The sequence below is a fragment of the Apodemus sylvaticus genome, chromosome 4 (genome assembly GCF_947179515.1).
Source record: "Apodemus sylvaticus chromosome 4, mApoSyl1.1, whole genome shotgun sequence".
Taxonomy (NCBI): Eukaryota; Metazoa; Chordata; class Mammalia; order Rodentia; family Muridae; genus Apodemus; species Apodemus sylvaticus.
Window position 1 is genome coordinate 44219140 of NC_067475.1, and position 16676 is coordinate 44235815.

General features: G+C 37.8%; 1 protein-coding gene across 1 annotated transcript in view; it reads right to left on the reverse strand.

Moving 5' to 3' along the window:
* Positions 1-16676, reverse strand: part of Dpyd (dihydropyrimidine dehydrogenase) — a 900155-nt gene that overhangs the window by 729710 nt on the left and 153769 nt on the right. The gene's annotated exons all lie outside the window — the stretch shown is intronic.

Below are 16676 nucleotides of genomic sequence, written 5' to 3' on the forward strand. Positions count from 1 at the left end.
AAAATAGAAACAGAAGGAACACTACCCAATTCCTTCTACGAAGCCACAATTACGCTGATACCAAAGCCACACAAAGATCCAACAAAGAAAGAGAACTTCAGACCAATTTCCCTTATGAACATCGATGCAAAAATACTCAATAAAATTCTTGCCAACCGAATCCAAGAACACATCAAAACGATCATCCACCATGATCAAGTAGGCTTTATCCCAGGAATGCAGGGTTGGTTCAATATACGGAAATCCATCAATACAATCCACTACATAAACAAACTCAAAGAACAAAACCACATGGTCATTTCATTGGATGCTGAAAAAGCATTTGACAAAATTCACCATCCCTTCATGCTTAAAGTCTTGGAGAGAACAGGAATTCAAGGCCCATACCTAAACATAGTAAAAGCGATATACAGCAAACCGGTAGCCAGCATCAAACTAAATGGAGAGAAACTTGAAGCAATCCCACTGAAATCAGGGACCAGACAAGGCTGCCCCCTTTCTCCTTATCTTTTCAATATTGTACTTGAGGTACTAGCTCGGGCAATTCGACAACATAAGGAGGTCAAAGGGATACAAATTGGAAAGGAAGAAGTCAAACTATCATTATTTGCAGACGACATGATCGTCTACCTAAGTGACCCAAAGAACTCCACTAGAGAGCTCCTACAGCTGATAAACAACTTCAGCAAAGTGGCAGGTTATAAAGTCAACTCAAGCAAATCAGTGGCCTTCCTATACTCAAAGGATAAGCAGGCTGAGAAAGAAATTAGGGAAATGACCCCCTTCACAATAGCCACAAACAGTATAAAGTATCTTGGGGTGACTCTTACCAAACATGTGAAAGATCTGTATGACAAGAACTTCAAGACTCTGAAGAAGGAAATGGAAGAAGACCTCAAAAAATGGGAAAACCTCCCATGCTCATGGATCGGCAGAATCAATATAGTTAAAATGGCCATTTTGCCTAAAGCACTATACAGATTCAATGCAATACCCATCAAAATCCCAACTCAATTCTTCACAGAGCTAGAAAGAGCAATTATCAAATTCATCTGGAACAACAAAAAACCCAGGATAGCTAAAACTATTCTCAGCAACAAAAGGAAATCTGGGGGAATCAGTATCCCTGACCTCAAGCAATACTACAGAGCAATAGTGTTAAAAACTGCATGGTATTGGTACAGTGACAGACAGGAGGATCAATGGAACAGGATTGAAGATCCAGAAATGAACCCACACACCTATGGCCACTTGATCCTCGACAAAGAGGCTGAAAACATCCAATGGAAAAAAGATAGCCTTTTCAACAAATGGTGCTGGTTCAACTGGAGGGCAGCATGCAGAAGAATGCGAATTGATCCATCCTTGTCTCCTTGTACTAAGCTCAAATCCAAATGGATCAAGGACCTCCACATAAAGCCAGACACTCTGAAGCTAATAGAAAAAAAACTGGGGAAGACCCTTGAGGACATCGGTACAGGGAGAAAGTTTCTGAACAGAACACCAATAGCGTATGCTCTAAGAGCAAGAATTGACAAATGGGACCTCATAAAATTACAAAGTTTCTGTAAGGCAAAGGACACCATCAAGAGGACAAATCGGCAACCAACAAATTGGGAAAAGATCTTCACCAATCCTACATCAGATAGAGGGCTAATATCCAATATATATAAAGAACTCAAGAAGTTAGACTCCAGAAAACCAAACAACCCTATTAAAAAATGGGGTACAGAGTTAAACAAAGAATTCTCACCTGAAGAACTTCGGATGGCGGAGAAGCATCTTAAAAAATGCTCAACTTCATTAGTCATTAGGGAAATGCAAATCAAAACAACCCTAAGATTTCATCTTACACCAGTCAGAATGGCTAAGATTAAAAATTCAGGAGACAGCAAGTGTTGGAGAGGGTGTGGAGAAAGAGGAACACTCCTCCACTGCTGGTGGGGTTGCAAATTGGTACAACCACTCTGGAAATCAGTCTGGCGGTTCCTCCGAAAACTGGGCACCTTACTTCCAGAAGATCCTGCTATACCACTCCTGGGCATATACCCAGAAGACTCCCCACCATGTAATAAGGATACATGTTCTACTATGTTCATAGCAGCCCTATTTGTAATTGCCAGATGCTGGAAAGAACCCAGGTATCCCTCAACAGAAGAGTGGATGCAAAAAATGTGGTATATCTACACAATGGAGTACTATTCAGCCATTAGAAACAATGAATTCATGAAATTCTTAGGCAAATGGATGGAGCTAGAGAATATCATACTAAGTGAGGTAACCCAGACTCAAAAGGTGAATCATGGTATGCACTCACTAATAAGTGGATATTAACCTAGAAAACTGGAATACCCAAAACATAATCCACACATCAAATGAGGTACAAGAAGAAAGGAGGAGTGGCCCCTGGTTCTGGAAAGACTCAGTGAAACAGTATTCAGCAAAACCAGAACGGGGAAGTGGGAAGGGGTGGGTGGGAGGACAGGGGAAGAGAAGGGGGCTTGCGGGACTTTCGGGGAGTGGGGGGGCTAGAAAAGGGGAAATCATTTGAAATGTAAATAAATTATATCGAATAATAAAAAAAAAAAGAGTACACAAAGAAAAAAAAAAAAAAAAGAAATGTCCTTGAGAAAAAAATAAATAAATAAATAAATATATGGTGTTCTGCATAAAAAAAAAAAAATAATTTCAAAGTAAATTTCTTATGTCTTAACTTTTCATTCATGCAGTGAATTTTCTCACCTGCTCCCTTCCATATAGTTTTTCTAAGTGAACTTTTCAGAACCATCCCACTGAGAGGAAATTGCTTTGCAAGCTAGGAAGATATTAATCTGTTCTCCCAGCATAGTGGGTGCATAAATCCTTTTTTATTGAGGAGATGTTGTTAAAGTTCTATATGTAAGAGGACAGAATAGTATTGATTTTGGCAATGCTTATACAAAGGTAGTATTTTTAGTTAAAGAAATTGTATTCTTTCCATTTTCCTGCCATTGCTCTTGCTTATCCCTCAATATAGAAAACAGAGCTGCAGTTCTCTTCTGCCTTACAAGTTTCCAGACATCCTTCAAAACACAGCACTCCATGTCATCTTCTCAGTAGGTTTCCTTAAGAACTCCACTCAAGTCTCTTCTCCAGAACCCCTGCTGATGAACTCACCCCCACCTTTAACTATAGTTTCACAGGGACTCTGTGGGGAATTGAACTCACATGAACAAACCTGCTGAGACTTTATATATACAAACATACATATACATATATATATATACATATACACATATATATATATTTATATATACACATGTATACATTTTTTTCACAATTGAAAAATAGTCACTGCAGTGTAGTACGAAACGAAAAAGAGCCCAAAGGTTAATCACACAGTTCTGCCAAGGAATGGGGGTGTCATAACAGCACAAAGGAATAGCAGAAAGGATGAAGAAAGTCCAGTTATTCTTCTTGGGTTTTTCTTTGTGACTGAGGAAGATAGTTTTCTTATTTGAAGACTTGTGCATCAATTGTTCTCTGGTTCATGGCTGCATCCTTACTCTTCACAATTCTTATTTTTATCTTTTTATTCCAGTCTACCCATCAAACTCCAGGATGTCCCGTATCTAAAACATCTCTCCTACCTATTTGAGATGTCTGTGACCCTAACTTGTCTGAAGAACAGAGGTTTTCCCAAGACACATTATGTACATCAGCATTCATGTGTTCATTTTTCTTCATATGTATCTTCTTCCATTCTCTGTCAGTCATCATTTTGTAAGAGTCATCTTAAAAACCTCCAGGATTTCTCAAGTATAGCTTCCCTAATAGCTTCTAAACCTGCCAAATTCATGTTAAGGCCAGAACCCCAAAATAGTGATATAAACAGCATTATCTCAAACGTGAAATTAGCCTAGACTTAAATCCTGATGGTTCTGCCTTATTGACTGCATGAGAAACCATTCTTGTTATAAGCATCACTTTTTAAATGGTTGCATGCACAATCCAAAGACCATATCAGAAGCCCAAATATATTAAATTCAATGAAGTGTTTACAGCACAACTTTAATTAAATATTTACCCATTCTTAATTGACAAAAGAAACACATTTTCTAGTTTCTCTAGCTGATAACAAGCAATGCCTCTCTTGTGACTGGCCTTTGCAATTTTTATATTTACATATGTACATTGCAGAATTGTGCACATAGTGTTACTCCTTTATCACTTTCTAACAAGGATAATGTCCAACCAATAGCAGAGGGTAGCCAGACTAGTTCAGCACATGCTTGTAGCTACTGTCTAATTTACCTTCCAACTTCAGATCATACATGCATCCAATGCCTTTGTAAATATATAATAAAAACTTTTAAGTTTATTTTTAGCTGTTGTTCCCACTTTGTTTTTTCATAAAGGTAAACTTTGTTCTATACATGACACATACATTCCATCTTCATTATCTCTATCAAAAATGAGTTATTCACTTAATGAACTCCTCCATTAAGGAAGGAAACATTGAGGAGAGTGATGACCCTATACAATAACATATTCTTCTTTTCTGTCCTAGGTTCTCAATCATTACTTGAATAGTTGTGCCAATTAATTGAAATTGGTTCCAAGATAAAGCAGTGGAATACATCATAGAAAAGTGCAATCTGTCTTTTAAATTATTACAATTTATTAATCTGATTACTTTGATTTGTGTAGAGAATGTGAAATGAAGATTTAAAAATCCAAAACGGATATTCTAAGCCTCGGGTTCCGTTCAAACATCTCTTATGGCTCTTGCTTCTCTCTGAAAGTGCATTTCACAGCCGCCTAATTAGCATGCATTTATTGTGTGTGAAAACATCCTCAAGGATTTTCCCTTTTTTCCAGTCAGTTCATAATTGTTTATACTAATAGCTGCTACATATTTTATTAATTCAGAGTGAACATAAAGTGGAATATCATTATTACATTCAAAAATAATGACTAACACTGTTGATGGCATCTCTTGAGGCAAGAAGAAAGACAGGAGATAGAGAAGAGGGAAGTAAATTGAGAGCCTGCACGTAGAGGACATGACAAGGCTGAGCAGAAATGGATGGGCAATAGAAAACCAAACAGAAGGCAAAGCGAATCGATTGCCAGCTGATAGTAAGAGTGCAATGAAAAGGGAAGGAGGCATGACTTTCCCCCTCTAGGCCAAATTCCCATCGGCAATAATAAGCCCTAGGATATTCTGGAATCAAATGTACCATTCATTTTTTTATTTCATTTTATTTATTTTTTATTAATCATTCCATTCCTTTACATCTCAAATGATATCCCACTTCCTGGTTACCCCTCCACAAACCCCCAATCCCACATCCACCCTCTTCCTCCTCCCCTCTGACTCTATGAGGGTGGTGCCTAACCCACCCATCTTCTCCCACCCCACTGCTCCAGCATCCCCTTATGGGGAGGCATCAAATCTCCACAGGACCAAGGGCCTTCCTCCGATTGATGACAGACAAGGCCCTCCTCTACTACATATGTATCTGGATCCTTGAACCCCTCCCAGTACACTCGTTGGTGGGTGGTCTAGTCCATGGGAGCACTGGGTGGTCCAGCCAACTGGCATTGTTCTTCTTATGGGCTTCCAATCCCCCTCTGCTCCTCCAGGTCTTCTGCCAGCTCCCCTACTGGGGTTCTCTAGCTCAGTCTGATGGTTGATTCAAGTATTCACATCTGCATCGTTCAGTTGCTGACAGAACTTCCCAAGTAACAGCCACAACAGGTTCCTGTCAGCAAGCTACTATTGGGGATATCAACAATGTCAGGGATTTGTGTTTGTAGACAGAACCTAACCCAGGTGGGACAGTCCCTGGAAGGCTCTTCCTTCAGTCTCTGCTCGAGTTTTGTCTTTACTTTGGACAGGAACATTTCTGGTTTAAAAATATTGAGGTGGATGGGTGGCCCCATCCCTCAACTGAGGGCTGTGCCTATCTACTGGAGGTGGTCTCTATAGGTTCTATCTCCCCTTTGCTGCACGCATTTCAGCTAAATTCCTGTTGGGTCCTAGGAGCCTCTTGTTTCCCTTGTGTTTGGGACCCTACAAGGGGTATCCCCAGTTCCTCATCCCCCAATGCTACAAATTTTTTCCATTTCCTGAACCATTGTACCACTCTCCTTTCACCTCCAGTACCTGGACCATTTCTTAAGACATAGCCAAGGAAAGAAATTAGTGTCTTTACAGTGGTCAGAGACAAGAACTTAGAGGGTCCTTTGGAGACATTGAACTGAGAAGCTACTCCTAGAAAATGAACACTGGGAAAACTCAAAAATGTCTCCAACCCACTGATGGATATAATAAGATTTTACCACTATGATTTCAGACAATGCAAAACAGTGACTGCAATACATGTGATGAATTCCATATTCCACCTGGTTATCAGATACTGGATTTGATACTTTACTAAGGATGATAACTCTCAAGTAATGAATGACAATTGAGCATGTTTATATTTAAAGAATGATGTTCATGTCTCAAGTTAAGTATGGTCTTTCATCAGTTGGTGACAAAAACACATATATTTGTCTCAAGCTGCAATATTACTTTACAATATCTTCCTTGTAAGACAGGACATAATTCTCTACTAAAAACTAATTAGAAGCTGTAACATATTTATGTTAAAAGTTAAGGCCTTGAGATAATGTTGGTACATAAATATAGAAATATAGGGTGTCGTTGAAAGAAATGGAATATTTTGCAGGAATCTAGGAATTTCAAAACACAAGGTCCATGAAAGCCACATCAAGTAATTGCCTTTAAGGTTATTGTCTGAAGAAGTCAAAGAAATAAATTCATGGACTACTAAGTTTTAAAGTAAATGTTATTAAAGATGTATAGGTAATAGCATAAGAGACAAGGAGAGAATAACAGAGGTTCAGAAAAGGGGGCACTTGAATAGAGCAACTATATCATAGGAGGGGTGAAGTCCAAGGAAATAGGATATGACTGAAGTCCTCATCTGGGGACTTTTCTATGGATTTATGGAAAAAAACAGGGCTGGGGTTCTGAGAACAGAATTGCTGTTCAGTCATCTTTATCCAACCACAGTATGTCTAGGTATTAACTTTCCATTTCAGTAATTTAGACCCTTGCAACCTTTAGGCACAGGAGCATATGAGGTGATGGCAAAGAGACAGGAAGTGTTATTTTCTGACACTCTTGTCCAGCAAGGATACACTCGCGACAGTGTCTTTGGAGTTCCTACCCTATAAGACCAATTTTTATATCCCATTTTCATCTACCTCAGCTGCTTCCATGTCCTCCCTTGAAAACCCACCATTTTGTTCTTTAAATAACTACAAAGCAACTGATAAAGGATGAATAGACACAGCAAGGAAAGGCCAATTGTTGAAGGTGAAATCTAAGCCACCACAGACACGGATAATACGTAGAGGGATTTAAGCAATGACTAACAGAACTGCCTACAGAAGTCAGTCTGCAAGGCATGCATAAGTAAATTTGCTACAATTTTAAAAATTAACAGTTTGTATTGTTTTTATGTCACTGAGCTCTGAGATGGCTCCTTAAGCAGTAGAACCTGACATTCCAATACAATGATCCCTTTTACCAAGGACAATCTTAGTAGCAAACATGTTTAAATTAATTTTATTAAAGCTAAAATTATAACTTAGGATATATCAACTTCAGATTGTTTTATTGTTTTTCTAACAATGCAATTTGCCAAAGGTAGAAGAAAACCCATGCTTATAGCCAAATATTGTCTGATTTTTACTTAAGTGTCCCATGACTAAACTGATAACCAGTTGACTTAATAAAGGTAACCACAAAAGGATCAAGGCAATCCTTTGAAGTCTGGGGTATCTGAGAAGTATTTTCTCAAAGAATAACCTGTATTACTCTAGATATGTATTCCTACTAAGTTTAACCAGTTCTAGAATTTTCATTTTCAGATGTCACACAGCCTTATATGCTAATAGATTATGTGTGCCCATAATGGAAAAATAATTAAAAAATTCCCAAATCAAGGAAGCCATGGAACTCAAAACCATGAACTATTATGAATGCATTATACTTAGAGCTCTTTGTGATTTGAATGGATATAACTACCATTTTGGCCATAAGCATTGTCAAACATCATAACGTAGGCAAGAATTTCCCAAAAATCACACTGATTTACAGGAATAGAAAGGCACTCAACCTTTTTCTTGTCACCTCAGAAGATACAATAAGAAACTCTGATAATGCAAAAGTTTAAGCATTCTTTCATATTCAAAAAGTAGACATTTCTTTATAATTTAGCAAGTTGAGAAGGTACTGTCATGTGAAAATTGTACTAATTCAATTACATAAACTAACCTTCTGTTACAAGATGGACAATGCTCAACATCTTTTTTTTCTGTAACTGGAAAATTTGAATCCATACATGTGGTCCAAAAACCACAATTTTTTTTTGTAAAATGGATCTTTTCCTAATAAGTAAAAATTCACATCAAAGCAGTTTAAATAACAGCTATTTAAATGACACAAGCTAATTTCACAAAGAGAGAATAAATTTTAAAATACTTTTCTCAACAGCTAAAGAGGTGGAAATTAAATAATGTTTATACAGTTAACAATGATATAATCACAAAATCTGTCCAGAGTCAAAAAGATGAGTATTACATTCTAAAAGTAAAAGCTCTATTCAGTTTTCCTATGATATTACAAAAAGAAAAGCATTTTCCAAGGTGTAACTTATTAGAGGGCTTTCTGCAGCTATTCTTCTCCCTATTGACAGAGTGTCCCAGATTCTTCCAAACTACTTAGAAATTGCTGGTCACATCTTGGATTCTATTCAGCAGCAATATTCTGTAGGAAGGAAAAGAACTTTTGGAAGGCATAAAATACTCTCTGGCCTAACAATTTTCATTCCCAAAGAATACAAGAGCTGGATACAATTATACAAATTTGTCTAAAGCAGTAGAAAAGTGATTTCCAACAAAGCAGTACTAGGTTTCTTTATTCTGAAAAAGCACAGATTTATTTTCAAGCATAGAATAATCTATCGTATATTTGAATTATAAAAGATCATTCTGGAAAACCCTTGTCACTAAGTTCATTTAAACTAAATGTGACACGATTTTTTTCTGGTGGGTAACCCATTTGATTTTTCAGAGCAAAAAAACTTATTTGTTTTACATATTTCCAAATGTGGAACAAGATCTTAAAATTAGCCCTCAAATATTTTTTTTGGAAAAGATCTCACAGTTAAATTTGTTTTTGAATTTTGAAAAAATCCAATTGTGTGTGTGTGTGTGTGTGTGTGTGTGTGTGTGTGTACTTTAAAACTTGAATATAATAGCTGCTCAGTCCATAAATGTCACTAGGGTAAAAGTGTATAAATATTATTTATCTCCATAAAATATAAAAGCAAAATATCTAATGATGCAAAGGAAACAATAGCCATTAAAAGAAAATCAACATTCAACATTAGCTGCTATTTGGATTGAATGGGTGTCAAGGACTTAGAGGTTGCTTTTACAAAAAGAAACATTGACTCTTCTCTTGGACCTGCAGAGTGCTAATGGGCAACTAAGAAGGATAAAAATCTGGAAACTCTGCTTTTGTTTTTAATGTTTTCTAGCTCTTTTAATCAGATTCCTATTAAACTTCTTATTAAACTCTGTATGAGGGAATACCAATCATTTAAGTCTTCCTCTGAGGTGAGTTATTCCATCTCTTCTCTTCTCTACATGTGGCAAGACAAGAGTAACTAAGGCAATTTCAAGATTTGAAGGCATATTATAACCAAGAGATTGTCAATCTCCAGCATTCAGAACATCCTGACCTAACCACCAAGATGGATGTAGAAATCTGCCTATCCAGTCATGCTAAAGAAACTAGTTCCATCTCTCCATTCTCATAATGCTTTTCCTCTTTTGCAGTCTATCTGGAATCCCGGTAAAGGGCATCCCGTGATGAGTGAATAGACCTTTGCATGACAGGATCTTCATAAATCTAATTCTACATGGAGCCAATCCCAGAATAAGGATTAACTACACAGGTTTGACCAAGACTGCAAAACTAAACATGTATCTTTCATCTAGATTTACCAGTTTGGTTGAGTGTAGGATTTTATAGTAGGATAAAATGATTTTTTTGAATTTCCTCTGTTTCTGTTGTTATGCCTCCCATTTCATTTCTGGTATTGTTAACATGGATACTGGCTCTGGGCCCTTTAGTTAATTTGTCCAAGAGTTTATCTCTCTTGTTGATTCTCTCAAATGGAAAAAAAATCAGCTTTCAGTTTTGTTGAATCTTTGTATCATTCTCTTTGTTTCTATTTGGTTGATTTCAGCCCTGAGTTTGACTATTTCCTGCCTTCTACTCCTCTTGGATGTGTTTGCCTCTTTTTGTTCTACAGCTCTCAGGTGTGCTGTTAAGTTGCTAGTGTAAGATCTCTCCCATTTCTTTACCAGGGTACTTATTGTAATGCATTTTCCTCTTAGCACTGCTTTCATTGTGTCCCATAAATTTGGGTATGTTGTGTCATCATTTTCATTGAATTCAAGGACATTTTTAATTTCTTTTTTTATTTCTTCCCTGACCAAGTTATCATTGAGTAGAGTAGACAGTTGTTCAATTTCCACATGTATGTGGGTTTTCTGTTGTTTTTGTGATTATTGAAGACCAGCCATGGTGATCTGACACATGAGATTATTTCAATCTTCGAGTATGGGCAGAAGCTTGTTTTGTGACCAATTATATGGTCAGTATTGGAGAAAGTACCATGAGGTGCTAAGAAAAAGGTGTATTATTTTGTAGATGTTTGCTAAATCTATTTGATTCATAACCTCTCTTAGTTTCACTATGTCTCTGTTCAGTTTCTGTTTTGATGACGTCCATTGGTGAGAGTAGGGTGTTGATGTCTTCCACTATTATTATGTGGGGTTAAATGTGTGTTTTGAGCTTTAGTAAAGTTTCTTTTATGAATGTGAGTGCCCTTGAATTTGTGACATAGCAGCTTCATTCTTAAGAGCCAAAAGTTGGAAACAACCTACATGTCCTTATACTGAAGAATGGATAAAGAAAATGTACATTTATACAATGGAATACTATTCAGTTACTGAAATCAAGAATATCTTTAGTTTTCAGACAAATGGATGGAATTTCAAAATATGATCCTGTGTGAGATAACCCAGACCCATAAAAACACTCACATCCTCACTTATAAGTAGATATGCGCCATAAAGAACAGGATAATCAGGATGACCCACAGAGCCAGAGATGCCTAATCTCACTTTAAAGGGAAGATGCTTTAATCTCACTTAGGAAAAGAAATAAATTAAACATCTGAAGTAGGTGGAGAGAGGTAACAGGGTGGGGAAAAGAGTTGGAAGAGGAATAAGCATAGGTATTGGTGGGAGGCTGGGAGAATGAATGGAAATCAATAACTCTAAAATTTCTGGGAGTGGTTCTTCTAGGAGTCTATGGGGATAAGCTAGCTGAGACCTCTACCAGTGCAGGATATGGAGCCCAAAGAGGCAACCTCCTGTAGCCAGATGGGACTGCTAGTAGAAGGAGAGAACAATTAACCGACACACAAAATGTTTGATACAAAAATTGCCTTGCCTACAAGATATGCAGGGATGAAGATGGAGCAAGGATGGGGGAATGACAAAAAACCAATGACTGGCCCAACTAGCGAGTTGGAGAGAGTCAACTCTGGACACTGTTACTCATACTCTGCTATGCTGGCAAACAGGAGTCAGGCATAACTGTCTTCTGAGAGACTTCATTCACCAGCTGATGAAAACATGCAAGGACCCATAGTCAAACATTAGGCAGAGCTTGGAGAGTCTTGTGGAAGAGTTGGGAGAAGAATTGAGGGAAGCAGAGGAATCAAGGACACCCCAGCAAGACCTACAGAGGAAGCTAATCTGGGCCCATGAGAGACTGACGAGGCTCACAGAGACCGACTAGCAATCAAAGCACACGTCTGGATAGACCTCAGCACCTCCTACCCATTTGTAGCAAATTGAAGCTTGTTTTTCATATGAGTCTCCTGACTCTATTGCCTAAATTTGGATTTTTTTTTTCCTGGCTGGGTGGACTTGTCTGCCTCAGTGGGAGAGGATACTCTTAGTCCTGCTTCATCTGTACAGAAACATTGTAATGTGTTTCTCAGGTTCTTTTGCAGTTAGAAAATGTTTGAGGACAGGCAAGCAGGATCAGTGTGTAAAGTTGCTTGCTACCAAGCATGACAACCGAAGTTAGATCCATGAGAACCACATCGTAGGACAAGACCTTCACACATGGGCTGAGACATTTCTTCCCATGGCCACCCATGTGCTTGCTCTGTCTTTCTCTCACAGACAAATGTAAATATATTAGAAAAGAAATTGTTACAAGGTTTTTCACTAATGAGTTAGAGAAACGGTAAATTCTATGAGTTGTTGAATGTTCAAAAGTATCATTCTGTCATCAACAGGAATACCTCCCTGGACTGCATATAAAACTATTGGATCAAAATACTTCCCCTTAAAATTAAATAGATAAATTTTCTGCATTATCTTCAGGTACAAAAATAAGGGTATTTAATGACAACTGTTTATACTCTATTTTTTGGACCTAGGATTTGATGATACTCTATTGCAGTGGTTCTCAACCTTCCTAAAGCATGACCCTTTAATATACTTCCTAATGTTGTAGTAATGCATAACCATAAAATTATTTCATTGCTTCCTCAAATCTGTAATTTTGCCACTGTTATGAATTGTAATGTAAATATCTGATATGCAGGATATCTAATATGAAACTCTAAATGTGTGGCAACCCACAGATTGAGAACCACTGTTGTAGCACAGTAATTTTTTGAATAACGGAATAAAAATACCTTGGGGTATACACTGAGGTACTTCTAGTTCCTCTTCAGGCTGTGCAGGGCACTGTTGTGTTTCTTTGCCCACTTGTGTCTCTTGCATTCTATTCTGAGTCTACTTTGCTTCCACTCCTTGTATTTAGCATATAACAACATACATAGCTCTGAGTTGGCATATGTTCATATAGAGATAGGCCATCAACTCTATGACATGGTATTCAGTGCTTGCTACAATCCTTGATGTCTGCCCACAGAGCTGAATGTGGTGGAGCTTAAATAGAATATAAAATGTTTCAAATGAGCTCACGAAATTACATACTGTGTACTCATTTTCTTCTTGATATTGCTAGACATATTCACATGTACATTGAAACCTTATTTCACATATACATGGAAGCTTTTACATTTTTATCTATACCTTTAAGAGCTGATCAAATTTAACTTAACTTACTCTCTCCAATGTGGACCTTACATGATCTCAGATTCTTCTAATATTTGTTCTTCTACTTTCTATCATCTCATTTCTTTACAACCTGTCCTCTGCAAGGACCCTTTGCATGGAAGTCATGCCTTTCAACAACCCTGATGACGCCTTGAACATCAGAGGGTATGTGCTTCAAATGACATTTAATCCTTCCAGAGAGGGTTCTCAGATAACATTTTCTAAACTTTCTCCAATGTTATCTCCAGATAACATTCAGTATCTGTGGAGATGTAGCAGGAGAAAAGAGAGAAAGTGGAGATGTGAGAGACCTTTCTCTTTACATAGAGGGTTCAACGGCTTCTGTGAAGACTCCCCTTGTCAGAAATTAAGTCTCCATATAAAGGTAAAACATTTAAGATACATTATTCTTCAATATCAGTCTTGCTTTAATATAAAAATTCAAGACAAAACAAAAATATGAAGATGAATAAAATATTCTCAATAGGACCTCATGTGTGTGCAGACATAAACATCATCAGTAAAATGACTGAAAAGACTATATATGATGTGGGCCTTGACATGATTAAAGCACTAATTGTTGTCATTAACAATTATCATGGTTTTCTACTAAGAACTAGTACTGAAGCATGTAAACAATTATGTTTTCATTCCAATCTTTGAAATATTAAAAATGTATTTAAATTTACATGTAAGTGTTTTAGTCCTAAACAGCTATATCATTTACTCTCCATAGAGAAAAGTTATCAGTGTTTTTTGTCATTTTACGTTATCCCCCTTCCCAGTTTCCCCTCTACACACCCTCTATCCCACCTCCTTACCCCAGCTTCTATGAGGGTGTTCTACTTACCCAGCCTCTCCAGCCTCACCACCCTAGCATTCCCCTATACTGGGACATCAGTCCTCTACAGAATCAAGAGCCTCTCTTTCCTTTGATGCCAGATAAGACTATTCTCTGCTACATATGCAGCTGGAGCTATGGGTTTCTCCATATGTACTCTTTGGCTGGTGGTTTAGTCCCTGAGAGCTCTGGGGGCGGGGGTCTGGTTAGTTGATATTGTTATTTTATCTATGGGGTTACAAACCCCTTCAGCTCCTTAAGTTCTTCCCATAACTCTTTCCTTGAAGTCCCCTATTCAGTCCAATGGTTGGCTATGAGCATCCCAATTTCTATTGGTTAGGCTCTGGCAGAACCTTTCAGGGACAGCTATAAGAGGCTCCTGTCAGCAAGCACTCTTTGGCATCAGTAATAGTGTCTGGGTGTGGTGTCTACAGATGGAATGGATCCCTAAGTGGAGCAGTCTCTGAATGGCCTTTCCTTCAATCTCTGCTCCAGTCTTTGTCCCTGCATGTGCCTATCCACTGGATATGGACGCTACATATTCTAGCTCTCTTTGTTAAGTATTTCAACTAATGTCATCCCTGTTGGGTCCTAGGAACCTCTTGGGTAACTGGCATCTGGGAATTATGAGTGACTACTCCTAGTTCCCCCCACACACACACTGCTACATACCTCCATTCAAATTCCTGACCCTCTATACTTCTCCCAAGGCTCTATCTGATCCTTCCTCCCTTTTCCCCCCGCCTCTCTCCCTCCCAAGTCCTTCCCTTCTTCTACAACCCCACTTTGGCCTTCCTTCATCTTGGGCTTCATGTGGTCTGTGAGTTGTATTGTGAGTATTATGAGCTTTTTATTTTTTGGCTAATAGCCACATATCAGTGAGTATATACCATGTGTGTTCTTTTGTGTCTGGCTTACCTTACTCAGGATAATATTTTCTAGTTCCATCCATCTGCTTGCAAATTTCATGAATTCATTGCTTTTAATAGCTGAGTAGTACTCCACTATGTAAATGTACCACATGTTCTGTATCCATTCCTCTGTTGAGGAACATCTGGGTTATTTCCAGCTTCTGGCTATTATAAATAAGGCTGCTATGAGGGAAAAAGCCCAAACACTTTGTCACAGGGGAAATTTTTCTGAAGAACACCAATGGCTCATGCTATGAGATCAATAACTGACAAATGGGACCTCATAAAATTGAAAAGATTCTATAAGACCAAGGACACTGTCAAAAGGACAAAAGCACAACCCATAGGCTGGGAATAGATCTTTACCAACCCTACATCTGATAGAGGGCTAATATCCAAAATATATAAAGACCTCAAAAAACTCTAGAAAACCAAATAACCCAATTAAAAAAATCAAGTACAGAGCTAAACAAAATATTCTCAGCTGAGGAATCTGGAATGGCTGATAAGCACTTAAAGAAATGTTCAAAGTCTTTGGTCATCAGAGCAATGCAAATCAAAATGCCCTCAAGAATTCACCTTACAATCAAAATGGCTAAGATTAAAAATTCAGGTAACAGCAGATGCGGGCAAGGATATCGAAAAAGAGGAACACTCCTCTATTGCTAATGAGATTGCAAGCTGGTACAACCACCCTGGAAACCAGTATGGCAGTTCCTCATAAAATTGGAAATATTCTACCAGAGGACCCAGCAATACCACTTCTGGCTATATAGCCAAAAGATGCTCCAATCTATAACTAGTATTTGTCATTATTGTTTATCATGAGCAATCAAAAGTCTTTTCCTTCTAAATAGTTACAAAGATATTACAAAAATAAACAGAGGACAGAATTATTTCTCTTTTCTCCCTTCTTTCTCATTTCATGTATGTTCATACACAATTCAGTGATTGTTTACAGATGTATAATGTGAAATATTCTTAGGATCACAGTGCCACATAGGACCTCGTGAATTTTCAAATTCATTTCACAAATAATAGAAAAAAATAGAAGCATCAAAACAGACTTGTTCTCCCTCCCTAATTCTCTGTGTGTGTTTGGGTTTCTTTATGTATCTGCCTTTCTCTCCCTCCTTTTCTCCCCCTCCCTACTCCTTGCCTTCACTTGTACATTTCTGTTTCTTTTTCTCCCTCTCTATGCCTCCTTCCCCTCTTCTTGCTCCCTTCCTCACTCCTTCTTTCCCTCTCACCCACCCTCTCTCATGGCATTATGGGCCATGTCTTCTTGGATCCCTTCTCTATATACAGTATTGCTAGGTGTTTGGAAACACTTAAGTGCTATGCACACTTCCTTTGTTGTGTGGCTACTTTCCTTATAAAGTTAAACAGCCATTATATACCGAGTCATAGTTACATTGCAGAACAGTGTGACAACCTAAAAGGTTTTTTTTTTTTTTTTACTCAAAGTAAGGTCATATGAGAAACGAAAGAGAACACATTTCTTTTTAATAATGGTTTTACAAAACCACAGAGTTTAGTGAACCAACCCGTAAACAACATCTTATTAAACCCTTCAGTGGCCCCACTTGGTTAGCATTATATTATCCACAAATTAGAAATAAGAAACACAAATTTCAGAGGCA